This window comes from Ixodes scapularis, unplaced genomic scaffold (assembly GCF_016920785.2).
Source record: "Ixodes scapularis isolate PalLabHiFi unplaced genomic scaffold, ASM1692078v2 PGA_scaffold0__279_contigs__length_252992795, whole genome shotgun sequence".
Classification (NCBI taxonomy): domain Eukaryota; kingdom Metazoa; phylum Arthropoda; class Arachnida; order Ixodida; family Ixodidae; genus Ixodes; species Ixodes scapularis.
In genome coordinates, this window is record NW_024609835.1 from 157,518,709 (window position 1) to 157,538,150 (window position 19,442).

Here is a 19,442-nt window from a genome sequence, read left to right on the forward strand (position 1 = left end):
CTCGGGTGCTCAGAGCACGTGGTGTACATGCTGTGGCTGCTTCGCCGGCGGGGGTGTGTTCTTTTATTATTTGTTTCTGCTCTCGACGCATTCGGCTCGGGCGTTCAGAGCATGTGATGTACATGTTGTGGCTGCTCCGCCGGCGGGGTGTGTTCTTTTATTATTTTTTCTGCTCTCGACGCATTCGGCTCAGGTGTTCACAGCACGTGGTGTACATGCTGTGGCTGCTTCGCCGGCGGGGGTGTGTTTTTTTATTATTTGTTTCTGCTCTCGACGCATTCGGCTCGGGTGTACAGAGCACGTGGTGTACATGCTGTGGCTGCTTCGCCGGCGGGGGTGTGTTCTTTTATTATTTGTTTGTGCTCTCGACGCATTCGGCTCGGGTGTTCAGAGCACGTTGTGTACATGCTGTGGCTGCTGCGCAGGCGGGGGTGTGTTCTTTTATTATTTGTTTCTGCTCTCGACGCATTCGGCTCGGGTGTTCAGAGCACGTGGTGTACATGCTGTGGCTGCTTCGCCGGCGGGGGTGTGTTTTTTATTATTTGTTTCTGCTCTCGACGCATTCGGCTCGGGTGTTCAGAGCACGTGGTGTACATGCTGTGGCTGCTTCGCCGGCGGGGTGTGTTCTTTTATTATTTGTTTGTGCTCTCGACGCATTCGGCTCGGGTGTTGAGAGCTCGTGGTGTACATGCTGTGGCTGCTGCGCCGGCGGGGGTGTGTTCTTTTATCATTTGTTTCTGCTCTCGACGCATTCGGCTCGGGTGTTCAGAGCACATGGTGTACATGCTGTGGCTGCTTCGCCGGCGGGGGTGTGTTCTTTTATTATTTGTTTGTGCTCTCGACGCATTCGGCTCGGGTGTTCAGAGCACGTTGTGTACATGCTGTGGCTGCTGCGCAGGCGGGGGTGTGTTCTTTTATTATTTGTTTCTGCTCTCGACGCATTCGGCTCGGGTGTTCAGAGCACGTGGTGTACATGTTATGGCTGCTGCGCCGGCGGGGGTGTGTTCTTTTATTATTTGTTTCTGCTCTCGACGCATTCGGCTCAGGTGTTCAGAGCACATGGTGTACATGCTGTGGCTGCTTCGCCGGCGGGGTGTGTTCTTTTATTATTTGTTTGTGCTCTCGACGCATTCGGCTCGGGTGTTCAGATCACGTTGTGTACATGCTGTGGCTGCTGCGCAGGCGGGGGTGTGTTCTTTTATTATTTGTTTCTGCTCTCGACGCATTCGGCTCGGGTGTTCAGAGCACGTGGTGTACATGCTGTGGCTGCTTCGCCGGCGGGGGTGTGTTTTTTTATTATTTGTTTCTGCTCTCGACGCATTCGGCTCGGGTGTTCACAGCACGTGGTGTACATGCTGTGGCTGCTTCGCCGGCGGGGTGTGTTCTTTTATTATTTGTTTGTGCTCTCGACGCATTCGGCTCGGGTGTTCACAGCACGTGGTGTACATGCTGTGGCTGCTTCGCCGGCGGGGGTGTGTTCTTTTATTATTTGTTTCTGCTCTCGACGCATTCGGCTCGGGCGTTCAGAGCATGTGATGTACATGTTGTGGCTGCTGCGCCGGCGGGGGTGTGTTCTTTTATTATTTTTTTCTGCTCTCGACGCATTCGGCTCGGGTGTTCACAGCACGTGGTGTACATGCTGTGGCTGCTTCGCCGGCGGGGGTGTGTTCTTTTATTATTTGTTTCTGCTCTCGACGCATTCGGCTCGGGTGTACAGAGCACGTGGTGTACATGCTGTGGCTGCTTCGCCGGCGGGGGTGTGTTCTTTTATTATTTGTTTCTGCTCTCGACGCATTCGGCTCGGGTGTTCACAGCACGTGGTGTACATGCTGTGGCTGCTTCGCCGGCGGGGGTGTGTTCTTTTATTATTTGTTTGTGCTCTCGACGCATTCGGCTTGGGTGTTCACAGCACGTGGTGTACATGCTGTGGCTGCTGCGCAGGCGGGGGTGTGTTCTTTTATTATTTGTTTGTGCTCTCGACGCATTCGGCTCGGGTGTTCACAGCACGTGGTGTACATGCTGTGGCTGCTTCGCCGGCGGGGGTGTGTTCTTTTATTATTTGTTTCTGCTCTCGACGCATTCGGCTCGGGTGTACAGAGCACGTGGTGTACATGCTGTGGCTGCTTCGCCGGCGGGGGTGTGTTCTTTTATTATTTGTTTGTGCTCTCGACGCATTCGGCTCGGGTGTTCAGAGCACGTTGTGTACATGCTGTGGCTGCTGCACAGGCGGCGGTGTGTTCTTTTATTATTTGTTTCTGCTCTCGACGCATTCGGCTCGGGTGTTCAGAGCACGTGGTGTACATGCTGTGGCTGCTTCGCCGGCGGGGGTGTGTTTTTTTATTATTTGTTTCTGCTCCCGACGCATTCGGCTCGGGTGTTCAGAGCACGTGGTGTACATGCTGTGGCTGCTTCGCCGGCGGGGTGTGTTCTTTTATTATTTGTTTGTGCTCTAGACGCATTCGGCTCGGGTGTTCAGAGCTCGTGGTGTACATGCTGTGGCTGCTGCGCCGGCGGGGGTGTGTTCTTTTATCATTTGTTTCTGCTCTCGACGCATTCGGCTCGGGTGTTCAGAGCACGTGGTGTACATGCTGTGGCTGCTTCGCCGGCGGGGGTGTGTTCTTTTATTATTTGTTTGTGCTCTCGACGCATTCGGCTCGGGTGATCAGAGCACGTTGTGTACATGCTGTGGCCGCTGCGCCGGCGGGGGTGTGTTTTTTATTATTTCTTTCTGCTCTCGACGCATTCGGTTCGGGTGTTCACAGCACGTGGTGTACATGCTGTGGCTGCTTCGCCGGCGGGGGTGTGTTCTTTTATTATTTGTTTGTGCTCTCGACGCATTCGGCTCGGGTGTTCAGAGCACGTTGTGTACATGCTGTGGCTGCTGCGCAGGCGGGGGTGTGTTCTTTTATTATTTGTTTCTGCTCTCGACGCATTCGGCTCGGGTGTTCAGAGCATGTGGTGTACATGTTGTGGCTGCTGCGCCGGCGGGGGTGTGTTCTTTTATTATTTGTTTGTGCTCTCGACACATTCGGCTCGGGTGTTCAGAGCACGTTGTGTACATATGGCTGCTGCGCCGGCGGGGGTGTGTTCTTTTATTATTTGTTTCTGCTCTCGATGCATTCGGCTCGGGTGCTCAGAGCACGTTGTGTACATGTTGTGGCTGCTGCGCCGGCGGCGGTGTGTTCTTTTATTATTTGTTTCTGCTCTCGACGCATTCGGCTCGGGTCTTCAGAGCACGTGGTGTACATATGGCTCCTGCGCCGGCGGGGGTGTGTTCTTTTATTATTTGTTTGTGCTCTCGACACATTCGGCTCGGGTGTTCAGAGCACGTGGTGTACATATGGCTGCTGCGCCGGCGGCGGTGTGTTCTTTTATTATTTGTTTCTGCTCTCGACACATTCGGCTCGGGTGTTCAGAGCACGTTGTGTACATATGGCTGCTGCGCCGGCGGGGGTGTGTTCTTTTATTATTTGTTTGTGCTCTCGACACATTCGGCTCGGGTGTTCAGAGCACGTTGTGTACATATGGCTGCTGCGCCGGCGGGGGTGTGTTCTTTTATTATTTGTTTCTGCTCTCGATGCATTCGGCTCGGGTGTTCAGAGCACGTTGTGTACATGTTGTGGCTGCTGCGCCGGCGGCGGTGTGTTCTTTTATTATTTGTTTCTGCTCTCGACGCATTCGGCTCGGGTGTTCAGAGCACGTGGTGTACATATGGCTGCTGCGCCGGCGGGGGTGTGTTCTTTTATTATTTGTTTCTGCTCTCGATGCATTCGGCTCGGGTGCTCAGAGCACGTGGTGTACATGCTGTGGCTGCTTCGCCGGCGGGGGTGTGTTCTTTTATTATTTGTTTCTGCTCTCGACGCATTCGGCTCGGGCGTTCAGAGCATGTGATGTACATGTTGTGGCTGCTGCGCCGGCGGGGTGTGTTCTTTTATTATTTTTTTCTGCTCTCGACGCATTCGGCTCAGGTGTTCACAGCACGTGGTGTACATGCTGTGGCTGCTTCGCCGGCGGGGGTGTGTTCTTTTATTATTTGTTTCTGCTCTCGACGCATTCGGCTCGGGTGTACAGAGCACGTGGTGTACATGCTGTGGCTGCTTCGCCGGCGGGGGTGTGTTCTTTTATTATTTGTTTGTGCTCTCGACGCATTCGGCTCGGGTGTTCAGAGCACGTTGTGTGCATGCTGTGGCTGCTGCGCAGGCGGGGGTGTGTTCTTTTATTATTTGTTTCTGCTCTCGACGCATTCGGCTCGGGTGTTCAGAGCACGTGGTGTACATATGGCTGCTGCGCCGGCGGGGGTGTGTTCTTTTATTATTTGTTTCTGCTCTCGATGCATTCGGCTCGGGTGCTCAGAGCACGTGGTGTACATGCTGTGGCTGCTTCGCCGGCGGGGGTGTGTTCTTTTATTATTTGTTTCTGCTCTCGACGCATTCGGCTCGGGCGTTCAGAGCATGTGATGTACATGTTGTGGCTGCTCCGCCGGCGGGGTGTGTTCTTTTATTATTTTTTTCTGCTCTCGACGCATTCGGCTCAGGTGTTCACAGCACGTGGTGTACATGCTGTGGCTGCTTCGCCGGCGGGGGTGTGTTTTTTTATTATTTGTTTCTGCTCTCGACGCATTCGGCTCGGGTGTACAGAGCACGTGGTGTACATGCTGTGGCTGCTTCGCCGGCGGGGGTGTGTTCTTTTATTATTTGTTTGTGCTCTCGACGCATTCGGCTCGGGTGTTCAGAGCACGTTGTGTACATGCTGTGGCTGCTGCGCAGGCGGGGGTGTGTTCTTTTATTATTTGTTTCTGCTCTCGACGCATTCGGCTCGGGTGTTCAGAGCACGTGGTGTACATGCTGTGGCTGCTTCGCCGGCGGGGGTGTGTTTTTTATTATTTGTTTCTGCTCTCGACGCATTCGGCTCGGGTGTTCAGAGCACGTGGTGTACATGCTGTGGCTGCTTCGCCGGCGGGGTGTGTTCTTTTATTATTTGTTTGTGCTCTCGACGCATTCGGCTCGGGTGTTGAGAGCTCGTGGTGTACATGCTGTGGCTGCTGCGCCGGCGGGGGTGTGTTCTTTTATCATTTGTTTCTGCTCTCGACGCATTCGGCTCGGGTGTTCAGAGCACATGGTGTACATGCTGTGGCTGCTTCGCCGGCGGGGGTATGTTCTTTTATTATTTGTTTGTGCTCTCGACGCATTCGGCTCGGGTGTTCAGAGCACGTTGTGTACATGCTGTGGCTGCTGCGCAGGCGGGGGTGTGTTCTTTTATTATTTGTTTCTGCTCTCGACGCATTCGGCTCGGGTGTTCAGAGCACGTGGTGTACATGTTATGGCTGCTGCGCCGGCGGGGGTGTGTTCTTTTATTATTTGTTTCTGCTCTCGACGCATTCGGCTCAGGTGTTCAGAGCACATGGTGTACATGCTGTGGCTGCTTCGCCGGCGGGGTGTGTTCTTTTATTATTTGTTTGTGCTCTCGACGCATTCGGCTCGGGTGTTCAGATCACGTTGTGTACATGCTGTGGCTGCTGCGCAGGCGGGGGTGTGTTCTTTTATTATTTGTTTCTGCTCTCGACGCATTCGGCTCCGGTGTTCAGAGCACGTGGTGTACATGCTGTGGCTGCTTCGCCGGCGGGGGTGTGTTTTTTTATTATTTGTTTCTGCTCTCGACGCATTCGGCTCGGGTGTTCACAGCACGTGGTGTACATGCTGTGGCTGCTTCGCCGGCGGGGTGTGTTCTTTTATTATTTGTTTGTGCTCTCGACGCATTCGGCTCGGGTGTTCACAGCACGTGGTGTACATGCTGTGGCTGCTTCGCCGGCGGGGGTGTGTTCTTTTATTATTTGTTTCTGCTCTCGACGCATTCGGCTCGGGCGTTCAGAGCATGTGATGTACATGTTGTGGCTGCTGCGCCGGCGGGGGTGTGTTCTTTTATTATTTTTTTCTGCTCTCGACGCATTCGGCTCGGGTGTTCACAGCACGTGGTGTACATGCTGTGGCTGCTTCGCCGGCGGGGGTGTGTTCTTTTATTATTTGTTTCTGCTCTCGACGCATTCGGCTCGGGTGTACAGAGCACGTGGTGTACATGCTGTGGCTGCTTCGCCGGCGGGGGTGTGTTCTTTTATTATTTGTTTCTGCTCTCGACGCATTCGGCTCGGGTGTTCACAGCACGTGGTGTACATGCTGTGGCTGCTTCGCCGGCGGGGGTGTGTTCTTTTATTATTTGTTTGTGCTCTCGACGCATTCGGCTTGGGTGTTCACAGCACGTGGTGTACATGCTGTGGCTGCTGCGCAGGCGGGGGTGTGTTCTTTTATTATTTGTTTGTGCTCTCGACGCATTCGGCTCGGGTGTTCACAGCACGTGGTGTACATGCTGTGGCTGCTTCGCCGGCGGGGGTGTGTTCTTTTATTATTTGTTTCTGCTCTCGACGCATTCGGCTCGGGTGTACAGAGCACGTGGTGTACATGCTGTGGCTGCTTCGCCGGCGGGGGTGTGTTCTTTTATTATTTTTTTCTGCTCTCGACGCATTCGGCTCGGGTGTTCAGAGCACATGGTGTACATGCTGTGGCTGCTTCGCCGGCGGGGGTGTGTTCTTTTATTATTTGTTTCTGCTCTCGACGCATTCGGTTTGGGGGTTCAGAGCACATGGTGTACATGCTGTGGCTGCTTCGCCGGCGGGGGTGTGTTCTTTTATTATTTGTTTCTGCTCTCGACGCATTCGGCTCGGGCGTTCAGAACACGTGGTGTACATGCTGTGGCTGCTTCGCCGGCGGGGGTGTGTTCTTTTATTATTTGTTTCTGCTCTCGACGCATTCAGCTCGGGTGTTCAGAGCACATGGTGTACATGCTGTGCCTGCTTCGCCGGCGGGGGTGTGTTCTTTTATCATTTGTTTCTGCTCTCGACGCATTCGGCTCCGGTTTTCAGAGCACGTGGTGCACATGCTGTGGCTGCTTCGCCGGCGGGGGTGTGTTCTTTTATTATTTGTTTCTGCTCTCGACGCATTCGGCTCCGGTTTTCAGAGCACGTGGTGCACATGCTGTGGCTGCTTCGCCGGCGGGGTGTGTTCTTTTATCATTTGTTTCTGCTCTCGACGCATTCGGCTCCGGTTTTCAGAGCACGTGGGGCACATGCTGTGGCTGCTTCGCCGGCGGGGGTGTGTTCTTTTATCATTTGTTTCTGCTCTCGACGCATTCGGCTCGGGCGTTCAGAACACGTGGTGTACATGCTGTGGCTGCTTCGCCGGCGGGGGTGTGTTCTTTTATTATTTGTTTCTGCTCTCGACGCATTCAGCTCGGGTGTTCAGAGCACATGGTGTACATGCTGTGGCTGCTTCGCCGGCGGGGGTGTGTTCTTTTATTATTTGTTTCTGCTCTCGACGCATTCGGCTCGGGTGTTCAGAACACGTGGTGTACATGCTGTGGCTGCTTCGCCGGCGGGGGTGTGTTCTTTTATTATTTGTTTGTGCTCTCGACGCATTCGGCTCGGGTGTTCAGAGTACGTTGTGTACATGCTGTGGCCGCTGCGCCGGCGGGGGTGTGTTCTTTTATTATTTGTTTCTGCTCTCGACGCATTCGGCTCGGGTGTTCAGAGCACGTGGTGTACATGTTGTGGCTGCTGCGCCGGCGGGGGTGTGTTCTTTTATTATTTGTTTCTGCTCTCGACGCATTCGGCTCGGGTGTTCAGAGCACGTGGTGTACATGTTGTGGCTGCTGCGCCGGCGGGGGTGTGTTCTTTTATTATTTCTTTCTGCCCTCGACGCATTCGGCTCAGGTGTTCAGAGCACGTGTACATGCTGTGGCTGCTGCTCCGGCGGGGGTGTGTTCTTTTATTATTTGTTTCTGCTCTCGACGCATTCGGCCCGGGTGTTCAGAGCACGTGGTGTAAATGTTGTGGCTGCTTCGCCGGCGGGGGTGTGTTCTTTTATTATTTGTTTCAGCTCTCGACGCATTCGGCTTGGGTGTTCAGAGCACGTGGTGTACATGTAGTGGCTGCTGCGCCGGGGGGGGGTGTTCTTTTATTATTTGTTTCTGCTCTCGACGCATTCGGCTCAGGTGTTCAGAGCACGTGGTGTACATGTTGTGGCTGCTGCGCCGGCGGGGGTGTGTTCTTTTATTATTTGTTTCTGCTCTCGACGCATTCGCCTCGGGTGTTCAGAGCACGTGGTGTACATGCTGTGGCTGCTGCGCCGGCGGGGGTGTGTTCTTTTATTATTTGTTTCTGCTCTCGACGCATTCAGCTCGGGTGTTCAGAGCACGTGGTGTACATGTAGTGGCTGCTTCGCCGGCGGGGGTGCGTTCTTTTATTATTTGTTTCTGCTCTCGACACATTCGGTTCAGGTGATCAGAGCACGTGGTGTACATGTTGTGGCTGCTGCGTCGGCGGGGGTGTGTTATTTTATTATTTGTTTCTGCTCTCGACGCATTCGGCTCGGGTGTTCAGAGCACGTGGTGTACATGTTGTGGCTGCTGCGCCGGCGGGGGTGTGTTCTTTTATTATTTGTTTCTGCTCTCGACGCATTCGGCTCCGGTGTTCAGAGCACGTGGTGCACATGCTGTAGCTGCTTCGCCGGCGGGGGTGTGTTCTTTTATTATTTGTTTCTGCTCTCGACGCATTCGGCTCGGGTGTTCAGAGCACGTGGTGTACATGCTGTGGCTGCTGCGCCGGCGGGGGTGTGTTCTTTTATTATTTGTTTCTGCTCTCGACGCATTCGGCTCGGGTGTTCAGAGCACGTGGTGTACATGTTGTGGCTGCTGCGCCGGCGGGGGTGTGTTCTTTTATTATTTGTTTCTGCTCTCGACGCATTCGGCTCGGGTGTTCAGAGCACGTGGTGCACATGCTGTGGCTGCTTCGCCGGCGGGGGTATGTTCTTTTATTATTTGTTTCTGCTCTCGACGCATTCGGCTCGGGTGTTCAGAGCACGTGGTGTACATGTTGTGGCTGCAGCGCCGGCGGGGGTGTGTTCTTTTATTATTTGTTTGTGCTCTCGACGCATTCGGCTCGGGTGTTCACAGCACGTGGTGTACATGCTGTGGCTGCTTCGCCGGCGGGGGTGTGTTCTTTTATTATTTGTTTCTGCTCTCGACGCATTCGGCTCGGGTGTACAGAGCACGTGGTGTACATGCTGTGGCTGCTTCGCCGGCGGGGGTGTGTTCTTTTATTATTTGTTTGTGCTCTCGACGCATTCGGCTCGGGTGTTCAGAGCACGTTGTGTACATGCTGTGGCTGCTGCACAGGCGGGGGTGTGTTCTTTTATTATTTGTTTCTGCTCTCGACGCATTCGGCTCGGGTGTTCAGAGCACGTGGTGTACATGCTGTGGCTGCTTCGCCGGCGGGGGTGTGTTTTTTTATTATTTGTTTCTGCTCCCGACGCATTCGGCTCGGGTGTTCAGAGCACGTGGTGTACATGCTGTGGCTGCTTCGCCGGCGGGGTGTGTTCTTTTATTATTTGTTTGTGCTCTAGACGCATTCGGCTCGGGTGTTCAGAGCTCGTGGTGTACATGCTGTGGCTGCTGCGCCGGCGGGGGTGTGTTCTTTTATCATTTGTTTCTGCTCTCGACGCATTCGGCTCGGGTGTTCAGAGCACGTGGTGTACATGCTGTGGCTGCTTCGCCGGCGGGGGTGTGTTCTTTTATTATTTGTTTGTGCTCTCGACGCATTCGGCTCGGGTGATCAGAGCACGTTGTGTACATGCTGTGGCCGCTGCGCCGGCGGGGGTGTGTTTTTTATTATTTCTTTCTGCTCTCGACGCATTCGGCTCGGGTGTTCAGAGCACGTGGTGTACATGTTGTGGCTGCTGCGCCGGCGGGGGTGTGTTCTTTTATTATTTGTTTCTGCTCTCGACGCATTCGGCTCGGGTGTTCAGAACACGTGGTGTACATGCTGTGGCTGCATCGCCGGCGGGGGTGTGTTTTGTTAATATTTGTTTCTGCTGTCGACGCAATCGGCTCGGGTGTTCAGAGCACGTTGTGTACATGCTGTGGCCGCTGCGCCGGCGGGGTGTGTTCTTTTATTATTTGTTTCTGCTCTCAACCCATTCGGCTTGGGTGTTAAGAGCACGTGGTGTACATCCTGTGGCTGCTGCGCCGGCGGGGGGTGTTCTTTTATTATTTGTTTCTGCTCTCGACGCATTCGGCTCGGGCGTTCAGAGCATGTGGTGTACATGTTGTGGCTGCTGCGCCGGCGGGGGTGTGTTCTTTTATTATTTTTTTCTGCTCTCGACGCATTCGGCTCGGGTGTTCACAGCACGTGGTGTACATGCTGTGGCTGCTTCGCCGGCAGGGGTGTGTTCTTTTATTATTTGTTTCTGCTCTCGACGCATTCGGCTCGGGTGTACAGAGCACGTGGTGTACATGTTGTGGCTGCTGCGCCGGCGGGGGTGTGTTCTTTTATTATTTGTTTCTGCTCTCGACGCATTCGGCTCGGGTGTTCAGAGCACATGGTGTACATGCTGTGGCTGCTTCGCCGGCGGGGTGTGTTCTTTTATTATTTGTTTGTGCTCTCGACGCATTCGGCTCGGGTGTTCAGAGCACGTTGTGTACATGCTGTGGCTGCTTCGCCGGCGGGGTGTGTTCTTTTATTATTTGTTTGTGCTCTCGACGCATTCGGCTCGGGTGTTCACAGCACGTGGTGTACATGCTGTGGCTGCTTCGCCGGCGGGGTGTGTTCTTTTATTATTTGTTTGTGCTCTCGACGCATTCGGCTCGGGTGTTCACAGCACGTGGTGTACATGCTGTGGCTGCTTCGCCGGCAGGGGTGTGTTCTTTTATTATTTGTTTCTGCTCTCGACGCATTCGGCTTGGGTGTACAGAGCACGTGGTGTACATGTTGTGGCTGCTGCGCCGGCGGGGGTGTGTTCTTTTATCATTTGTTTCTGCTCTCGACGCATTCGGCTCGGGTGTTCAGAGCACATCGTGTACATGCTGTGGCTGCTTCGCCGGCGGGGGTGTGTTCTTTTATTATTTGTTTGTGCTCTCGACGCATTCGGCTCGGGTGTTCAGAGCACGTTGTGTACATGCTGTGGCCGCTGCGCCGGCGGGGGTGTGTTCTTTTATTATTTGTTTCTGCTCTCGACGCATTCGGCTCGGGTGTTCAGAGCACGTGGTGTACATGTTGTGGCTGCTGCGCCGGCGGGGGTGTGTTCTTTTATTATTTGTTTGTGCTCTCGACGCATTCGGCTAGGGTGTTCAGAGCACATGGTGTACATGCTGTGGCTGCTTCGCCGGCGGGGGTGTGTTCTTTTATTATTTGTTTGTGCTCTCGACGCATTCGGCTCGGGTGTTCAGAGCACGTTGTGTACATGCTGTGGCCGCTGCGCCGGCGGGGGTGTGTTCTTTTATTATTTGTTTCTGCTCTCGACGCATTCGGCTCGGGTGTTCAGAGCACGTGGTGTACATGTTGTGGCCGCTGCGCCGGCGGGGGTGTGTTCTTTTATCATTTGTTTCTGCTCTCGACGCATTCGGCACGGGTGTTCAGAGCACATGGTGTACATGCTGTGGCTGCTGCGCCGGCGGGGGTGTGTTCTTTTATTATTCGTTTCTGCTCTCGACGCATTCGGCTCGGGTGTTCAGAGCACGTGGTGTACATGTTGTGGCCGCTGCGCCGGCGGGGGTGTGTTCTTTTATTATTTGTTTCTGCTCTCGACGCATTCGGCTCGGGCGTTCAGAACACGTGGTGTACATGCTGTGGCTGCTTCGCCGGCGGGGGTGTGTTCTTTTATTATTTGTTTCTGCTCTCGACGCATTCAGCTCGGGTGTTCAGAGCACATGGTGTACATGCTGTGCCTGCTTCGCCGGCGGGGGTGTGTTCTTTTATCATTTGTTTCTGCTCTCGACGCATTCGGCTCCGGTTTTCAGAGCACGTGGTGCACATGCTGTAGCTGCTTCGCCGGCGGGGGTGTGTTCTTTTATTATTTGTTTCTGCTCTCGACGCATTCGGCTCGGGTGTTCAGAGCACATGGTGTACATGCTGTGGCTGCTTCGCCGGCGGGGGTGTGTTCTTTTATTATTTGTTTCTGCTCTCGACGCATTCGGTTTGGGTGTTCAGAGCACATGGTGTACATGCTGTGGCTGCTTCGCCGGCGGGGGTGTGTTCTTTTATTATTTGTTTCTGCTCTCGACGCATTCGGCTCGAGCGTTCAGAACACGTGGTGTACATGCTGTGGCTGCTTCGCCGGCGGGGGTGTGTTCTTTTATTATTTGTTTCTGCTCTCGACGCATTCAGCTCGGGTGTTCAGAGCACATGGTGTACATGCTGTGCCTGCTTCGCCGGCGGGGGTGTGTTCTTTTATCATTCGTTTCTGCTCTCGACGCATTCGGCTCCGGTTTTCAGAGCACGTGGTGCACATGCTGTAGCTGCTTCGCCGGCGGGGGTGTGTTCTTTTATTATTTGTTTCTGCTCTCGACGCATTCGGCTCGGGTGTTCACAGCACGTGGTGTACATGCTGTGGCTGCTTCGCCGGCGGGGGTGTGTTCTTTTATTATTTGTTTCTGCTCTCGATGCATTCGGCTCGGGTGTTCAGAGCACGTGGTGTACATGTGGCCGCTGCGCCGGCGGGGGTGTGTTCTTTTATTATTTGTTTGTGCTCTCGACGCATTCGGCTCGGGTGTTGAGAGCTCGTGGTGTACATGCTGTGGCTGCTGCGCCGGCGGGGGTGTGTTCTTTTATCATTTGTTTCTGCTCTCGACGCATTCGGCTCGGGTGTTCAGAGCACATGGTGTACATGCTGTGGCTGCTTCGCCGGCGGGGGTGTGTTCTTTTATTATTTGTTTGTGCTCTCGACGCATTCGGCTCGGGTGTTCAGAGCACGTTGTGTACATGCTGTGGCTGCTGCGCAGGCGGGGGTGTGTTCTTTTATTATTTGTTTCTGCTCTCGACGCATTCGGCTCGGGTGTTCAGAGCACGTGGTGTACATGTTATGGCTGCTGCGCCGGCGGGGGTGTGTTCTTTTATTATTTGTTTCTGCTCTCGACGCATTCGGCTCAGGTGTTCAGAGCACATGGTGTACATGCTGTGGCTGCTTCGCCGGCGGGGTGTGTTCTTTTATTATTTGTTTGTGCTCTCGACGCATTCGGCTCGGGTGTTCAGATCACGTTGTGTACATGCTGTGGCTGCTGCGCAGGCGGGGGTGTGTTCTTTTATTATTTGTTTCTGCTCTCGACGCATTCGGCTCGGGTGTTCAGAGCACGTGGTGTACATGCTGTGGCTGCTTCGCCGGCGGGGGTGTGTTTTTTTATTATTTGTTTCTGCTCTCGACGCATTCGGCTCGGGTGTTCACAGCACGTGGTGTACATGCTGTGGCTGCTTCGCCGGCGGGGTGTGTTCTTTTATTATTTGTTTGTGCTCTCGACGCATTCGGCTCGGGTGTTCACAGCACGTGGTGTACATGCTGTGGCTGCTTCGCCGGCGGGGGTGTGTTCTTTTATTATTTGTTTCTGCTCTCGACGCATTCGGCTCGGGCGTTCAGAGCATGTGATGTACATGTTGTGGCTGCTGCGCCGGCGGGGGTGTGTTCTTTTATTATTTTTTTCTGCTCTCGACGCATTCGGCTCGGGTGTTCACAGCACGTGGTGTACATGCTGTGGCTGCTTCGCCGGCGGGGGTGTGTTCTTTTATTATTTGTTTCTGCTCTCGACGCATTCGGCTCGGGTGTACAGAGCACGTGGTGTACATGCTGTGGCTGCTTCGCCGGCGGGGGTGTGTTCTTTTATTATTTGTTTCTGCTCTCGACGCATTCGGCTCGGGTGTTCACAGCACGTGGTGTACATGCTGTGGCTGCTTCGCCGGCGGGGGTGTGTTCTTTTATTATTTGTTTGTGCTCTCGACGCATTCGGCTTGGGTGTTCACAGCACGTGGTGTACATGCTGTGGCTGCTGCGCAGGCGGGGGTGTGTTCTTTTATTATTTGTTTGTGCTCTCGACGCATTCGGCTCGGGTGTTCACAGCACGTGGTGTACATGCTGTGGCTGCTTCGCCGGCGGGGGTGTGTTCTTTTATTATTTGTTTCTGCTCTCGACGCATTCGGCTCGGGTGTACAGAGCACGTGGTGTACATGCTGTGGCTGCTTCGCCGGCGGGGGTGTGTTCTTTTATTATTTGTTTGTGCTCTCGACGCATTCGGCTCGGGTGTTCAGAGCACGTTGTGTACATGCTGTGGCTGCTGCACAGGCGGCGGTGTGTTCTTTTATTATTTGTTTCTGCTCTCGACGCATTCGGCTCGGGTGTTCAGAGCACGTGGTGTACATGCTGTGGCTGCTTCGCCGGCGGGGGTGTGTTTTTTTATTATTTGTTTCTGCTCCCGACGCATTCGGCTCGGGTGTTCAGAGCACGTGGTGTACATGCTGTGGCTGCTTCGCCGGCGGGGTGTGTTCTTTTATTATTTGTTTGTGCTCTAGACGCATTCGGCTCGGGTGTTCAGAGCTCGTGGTGTACATGCTGTGGCTGCTGCGCCGGCGGGGGTGTGTTCTTTTATCATTTGTTTCTGCTCTCGACGCATTCGGCTCGGGTGTTCAGAGCACGTGGTGTACATGCTGTGGCTGCTTCGCCGGCGGGGGTGTGTTCTTTTATTATTTGTTTGTGCTCTCGACGCATTCGGCTCGGGTGATCAGAGCACGTTGTGTACATGCTGTGGCCGCTGCGCCGGCGGGGGTGTGTTTTTTATTATTTCTTTCTGCTCTCGACGCATTCGGTTCGGGTGTTCACAGCACGTGGTGTACATGCTGTGGCTGCTTCGCCGGCGGGGGTGTGTTCTTTTATTATTTGTTTGTGCTCTCGACGCATTCGGCTCGGGTGTTCAGAGCACGTTGTGTACATGCTGTGGCTGCTGCGCAGGCGGGGGTGTGTTCTTTTATTATTTGTTTCTGCTCTCGACGCATTCGGCTCGGGTGTTCAGAGCATGTGGTGTACATGTTGTGGCTGCTGCGCCGGCGGGGGTGTGTTCTTTTATTATTTGTTTGTGCTCTCGACACATTCGGCTCGGGTGTTCAGAGCACGTTGTGTACATATGGCTGCTGCGCCGGCGGGGGTGTGTTCTTTTATTATTTGTTTCTGCTCTCGATGCATTCGGCTCGGGTGCTCAGAGCACGTTGTGTACATGTTGTGGCTGCTGCGCCGGCGGCGGTGTGTTCTTTTATTATTTGTTTCTGCTCTCGACGCATTCGGCTCGGGTCTTCAGAGCACGTGGTGTACATATGGCTCCTGCGCCGGCGGGGGTGTGTTCTTTTATTATTTGTTTGTGCTCTCGACACATTCGGCTCGGGTGTTCAGAGCACGTGGTGTACATATGGCTGCTGCGCCGGCGGCGGTGTGTTCTTTTATTATTTGTTTCTGCTCTCGACACATTCGGCTCGGGTGTTCAGAGCACGTTGTGTACATATGGCTGCTGCGCCGGCGGGGGTGTGTTCTTTTATTATTTGTTTGTGCTCTCGACACATTCGGCTCGGGTGTTCAGAGCACGTTGTGTACATATGGCTGCTGCGCCGGCGGGGGTGTGTTCTTTTATTATTTGTTTCTGCTCTCGATGCATTCGGCTCGGGTGTTCAGAGCACGTTGTGTACATGTTGTGGCTGCTGCGCCGGCGGCGGTGTGTTCTTTTATTATTTGTTTCTGCTCTCGACGCATTCGGCTCGGGTGTTCAGAGCACGTGGTGTACATATGGCTGCTGCGCCGGCGGGGGTGTGTTCTTTTATTATTTGTTTCTGCTCTCGATGCATTCGGCTCGGGTGCTCAGAGCACGTGGTGTACATGCTGTGGCTGCTTCGCCGGCGGGGGTGTGTTCTTTTATTATTTGTTTCTGCTCTCGACGCATTCGGCTCGGGCGTTCAGAGCATGTGATGTACATGTTGTGGCTGCTGCGCCGGCGGGGTGTGTTCTTTTATTATTTTTTTCTGCTCTCGACGCATTCGGCTCAGGTGTTCACAGCACGTGGTGTACATGCTGTGGCTGCTTCGCCGGCGGGGGTGTGTTCTTTTATTATTTGTTTCTGCTCTCGACGCATTCGGCTCGGGTGTACAGAGCACGTGGTGTACATGCTGTGGCTGCTTCGCCGGCGGGGGTGTGTTCTTTTATTATTTGTTTGTGCTCTCGACGCATTCGGCTCGGGTGTTCAGAGCACGTTGTGTGCATGCTGTGGCTGCTGCGCAGGCGGGGGTGTGTTCTTTTATTATTTGTTTCTGCTCTCGACGCATTCGGCTCGGGTGTTCAGAGCACGTGGTGTACATATGGCTGCTGCGCCGGCGGGGGTGTGTTCTTTTATTATTTGTTTCTGCTCTCGATGCATTCGGCTCGGGTGCTCAGAGCACGTGGTGTACATGCTGTGGCTGCTTCGCCGGCGGGGGTGTGTTCTTTTATTATTTGTTTCTGCTCTCGACGCATTCGGCTCGGGCGTTCAGAGCATGTGATGTACATGTTGTGGCTGCTCCGCCGGCGGGGTGTGTTCTTTTATTATTTTTTTCTGCTCTCGACGCATTCGGCTCAGGTGTTCACAGCACGTGGTGTACATGCTGTGGCTGCTTCGCCGGCGGGGGTGTGTTTTTTTATTATTTGTTTCTGCTCTCGACGCATTCGGCTCGGGTGTACAGAGCACGTGGTGTACATGCTGTGGCTGCTTCGCCGGCGGGGGTGTGTTCTTTTATTATTTGTTTGTGCTCTCGACGCATTCGGCTCGGGTGTTCAGAGCACGTTGTGTACATGCTGTGGCTGCTGCGCAGGCGGGGGTGTGTTCTTTTATTATTTGTTTCTGCTCTCGACGCATTCGGCTCGGGTGTTCAGAGCACGTGGTGTACATGCTGTGGCTGCTTCGCCGGCGGGGGTGTGTTTTTTATTATTTGTTTCTGCTCTCGACGCATTCGGCTCGGGTGTTCAGAGCACGTGGTGTACATGCTGTGGCTGCTTCGCCGGCGGGGTGTGTTCTTTTATTATTTGTTTGTGCTCTCGACGCATTCGGCTCGGGTGTTGAGAGCTCGTGGTGTACATGCTGTGGCTGCTGCGCCGGCGGGGGTGTGTTCTTTTATCATTTGTTTCTGCTCTCGACGCATTCGGCTCGGGTGTTCAGAGCACATGGTGTACATGCTGTGGCTGCTTCGCCGGCGGGGGTATGTTCTTTTATTATTTGTTTGTGCTCTCGACGCATTCGGCTCGGGTGTTCAGAGCACGTTGTGTACATGCTGTGGCTGCTGCGCAGGCGGGGGTGTGTTCTTTTATTATTTGTTTCTGCTCTCGACGCATTCGGCTCGGGTGTTCAGAGCACGTGGTGTACATGTTATGGCTGCTGCGCCGGCGGGGGTGTGTTCTTTTATTATTTGTTTCTGCTCTCGACGCATTCGGCTCAGGTGTTCAGAGCACATGGTGTACATGCTGTGGCTGCTTCGCCGGCGGGGTGTGTTCTTTTATTATTTGTTTGTGCTCTCGACGCATTCGGCTCGGGTGTTCAGATCACGTTGTGTACATGCTGTGGCTGCTGCGCAGGCGGGGGTGTGTTCTTTTATTATTTGTTTCTGCTCTCGACGCATTCGGCTCCGGTGTTCAGAGCACGTGGTGTACATGCTGTGGCTGCTTCGCCGGCGGGGGTGTGTTTTTTTATTATTTGTTTCTGCTCTCGACGCATTCGGCTCGGGTGTTCACAGCACGTGGTGTACATGCTGTGGCTGCTTCGCCGGCGGGGTGTGTTCTTTTATTATTTGTTTGTGCTCTCGACGCATTCGGCTCGGGTGTTCACAGCACGTGGTGTACATGCTGTGGCTGCTTCGCCGGCGGGGGTGTGTTCTTTTATTATTTGTTTCTGCTCTCGACGCATTCGGCTCGGGCGTTCAGAGCATGTGATGTACATGTTGTGGCTGCTGCGCCGGCGGGGGTGTGTTCTTTTATTATTTTTTTCTGCTCTCGACGCATTCGGCTCGGGTGTTCACAGCACGTGGTGTACATGCTGTGGCTGCTTCGCCGGCGGGGGTGTGTTCTTTTATTATTTGTTTCTGCTCTCGACGCATTCGGCTCGGGTGTACAGAGCACGTGGTGTACATGCTGTGGCTGCTTCGCCGGCGGGGGTGTGTTCTTTTATTATTTGTTTCTGCTCTCGACGCATTCGGCTCGGGTGTTCACAGCACGTGGTGTACATGCTGTGGCTGCTTCGCCGGCGGGGGTGTGTTCTTTTATTATTTGTTTGTGCTCTCGACGCATTCGGCTTGGGTGTTCACAGCACGTGGTGTACATGCTGTGGCTGCTGCGCAGGCGGGGGTGTGTTCTTTTATTATTTGTTTGTGCTCTCGACGCATTCGGCTCGGGTGTTCACAGCACGTGGTGTACATGCTGTGGCTGCTTCGCCGGCGGGGGTGTGTTCTTTTATTATTTGTTTCTGCTCTCGACGCATTCGGCTCGGGTGTACAGAGCACGTGGTGTACATGCTGTGGCTGCTTCGCCGGCGGGGGTGTGTTCTTTTATTATTTTTTTCTGCTCTCGACGCATTCGGCTCGGGTGTTCAGAGCACATGGTGTACATGCTGTGGCTGCTTCGCCGGCGGGGGTGTGTTCTTTTATTATTTGTTTCTGCTCTCGACGCATTCGGTTTGGGGGTTCAGAGCACATGGTGTACATGCTGTGGCTGCTTCGCCGGCGGGGGTGTGTTCTTTTATTATTTGTTTCTGCTCTCGACGCATTCGGCTCGGGCGTTCAGAACACGTGGTGTACATGCTGTGGCTGCTTCGCCGGCGGGGGTGTGTTCTTTTATTATTTGTTTCTGCTCTCGACGCATTCAGCTCGGGTGTTCAGAGCACATGGTGTACATGCTGTGCCTGCTTCGCCGGCGGGGGTGTGTTCTTTTATCATTTGTTTCTGCTCTCGACGCATTCGGCTCCGGTTTTCAGAGCACGTGGTGCACATGCTGTGGCTGCTTCGCCGGCGGGGGTGTGTTCTTTTATTATTTGTTTCTGCTCTCGACGCATTCGGCTCCGGTTTTCAGAGCACGTGGTGCACATGCTGTGGCTGCTTCGCCGGCGGGGTGTGTTCTTTTATCATTTGTTTCTGCTCTCGACGCATTCGGCTCCGGTTTTCAGAGCACGTGGGGCACATGCTGTGGCTGCTTCGCCGGCGGGGGTGTGTTCTTTTATCATTTGTTTCTGCTCTCGACGCATTCGGCTCGGGCGTTCAGAACACGTGGTGTACATGCTGTGGCTGCTTCGCCGGCGGGGGTGTGTTCTTTTATTATTTGTTTCTGCTCTCGACGCATTCAGCTCGGGTGTTCAGAGCACATGGTGTACATGCTGTGGCTGCTTCGCCGGCGGGGGTGTGTTCTTTTATTATTTGTTTCTGCTCTCGACGCATTCGGCTCGGGTGTTCAGAACACGTGGTGTACATGCTGTGGCTGCTTCGCCGGCGGGGGTGTGTTCTTTTATTATTTGTTTGTGCTCTCGACGCATTCGGCTCGGGTGTTCAGAGTACGTTGTGTACATGCTGTGGCCGCTGCGCCGGC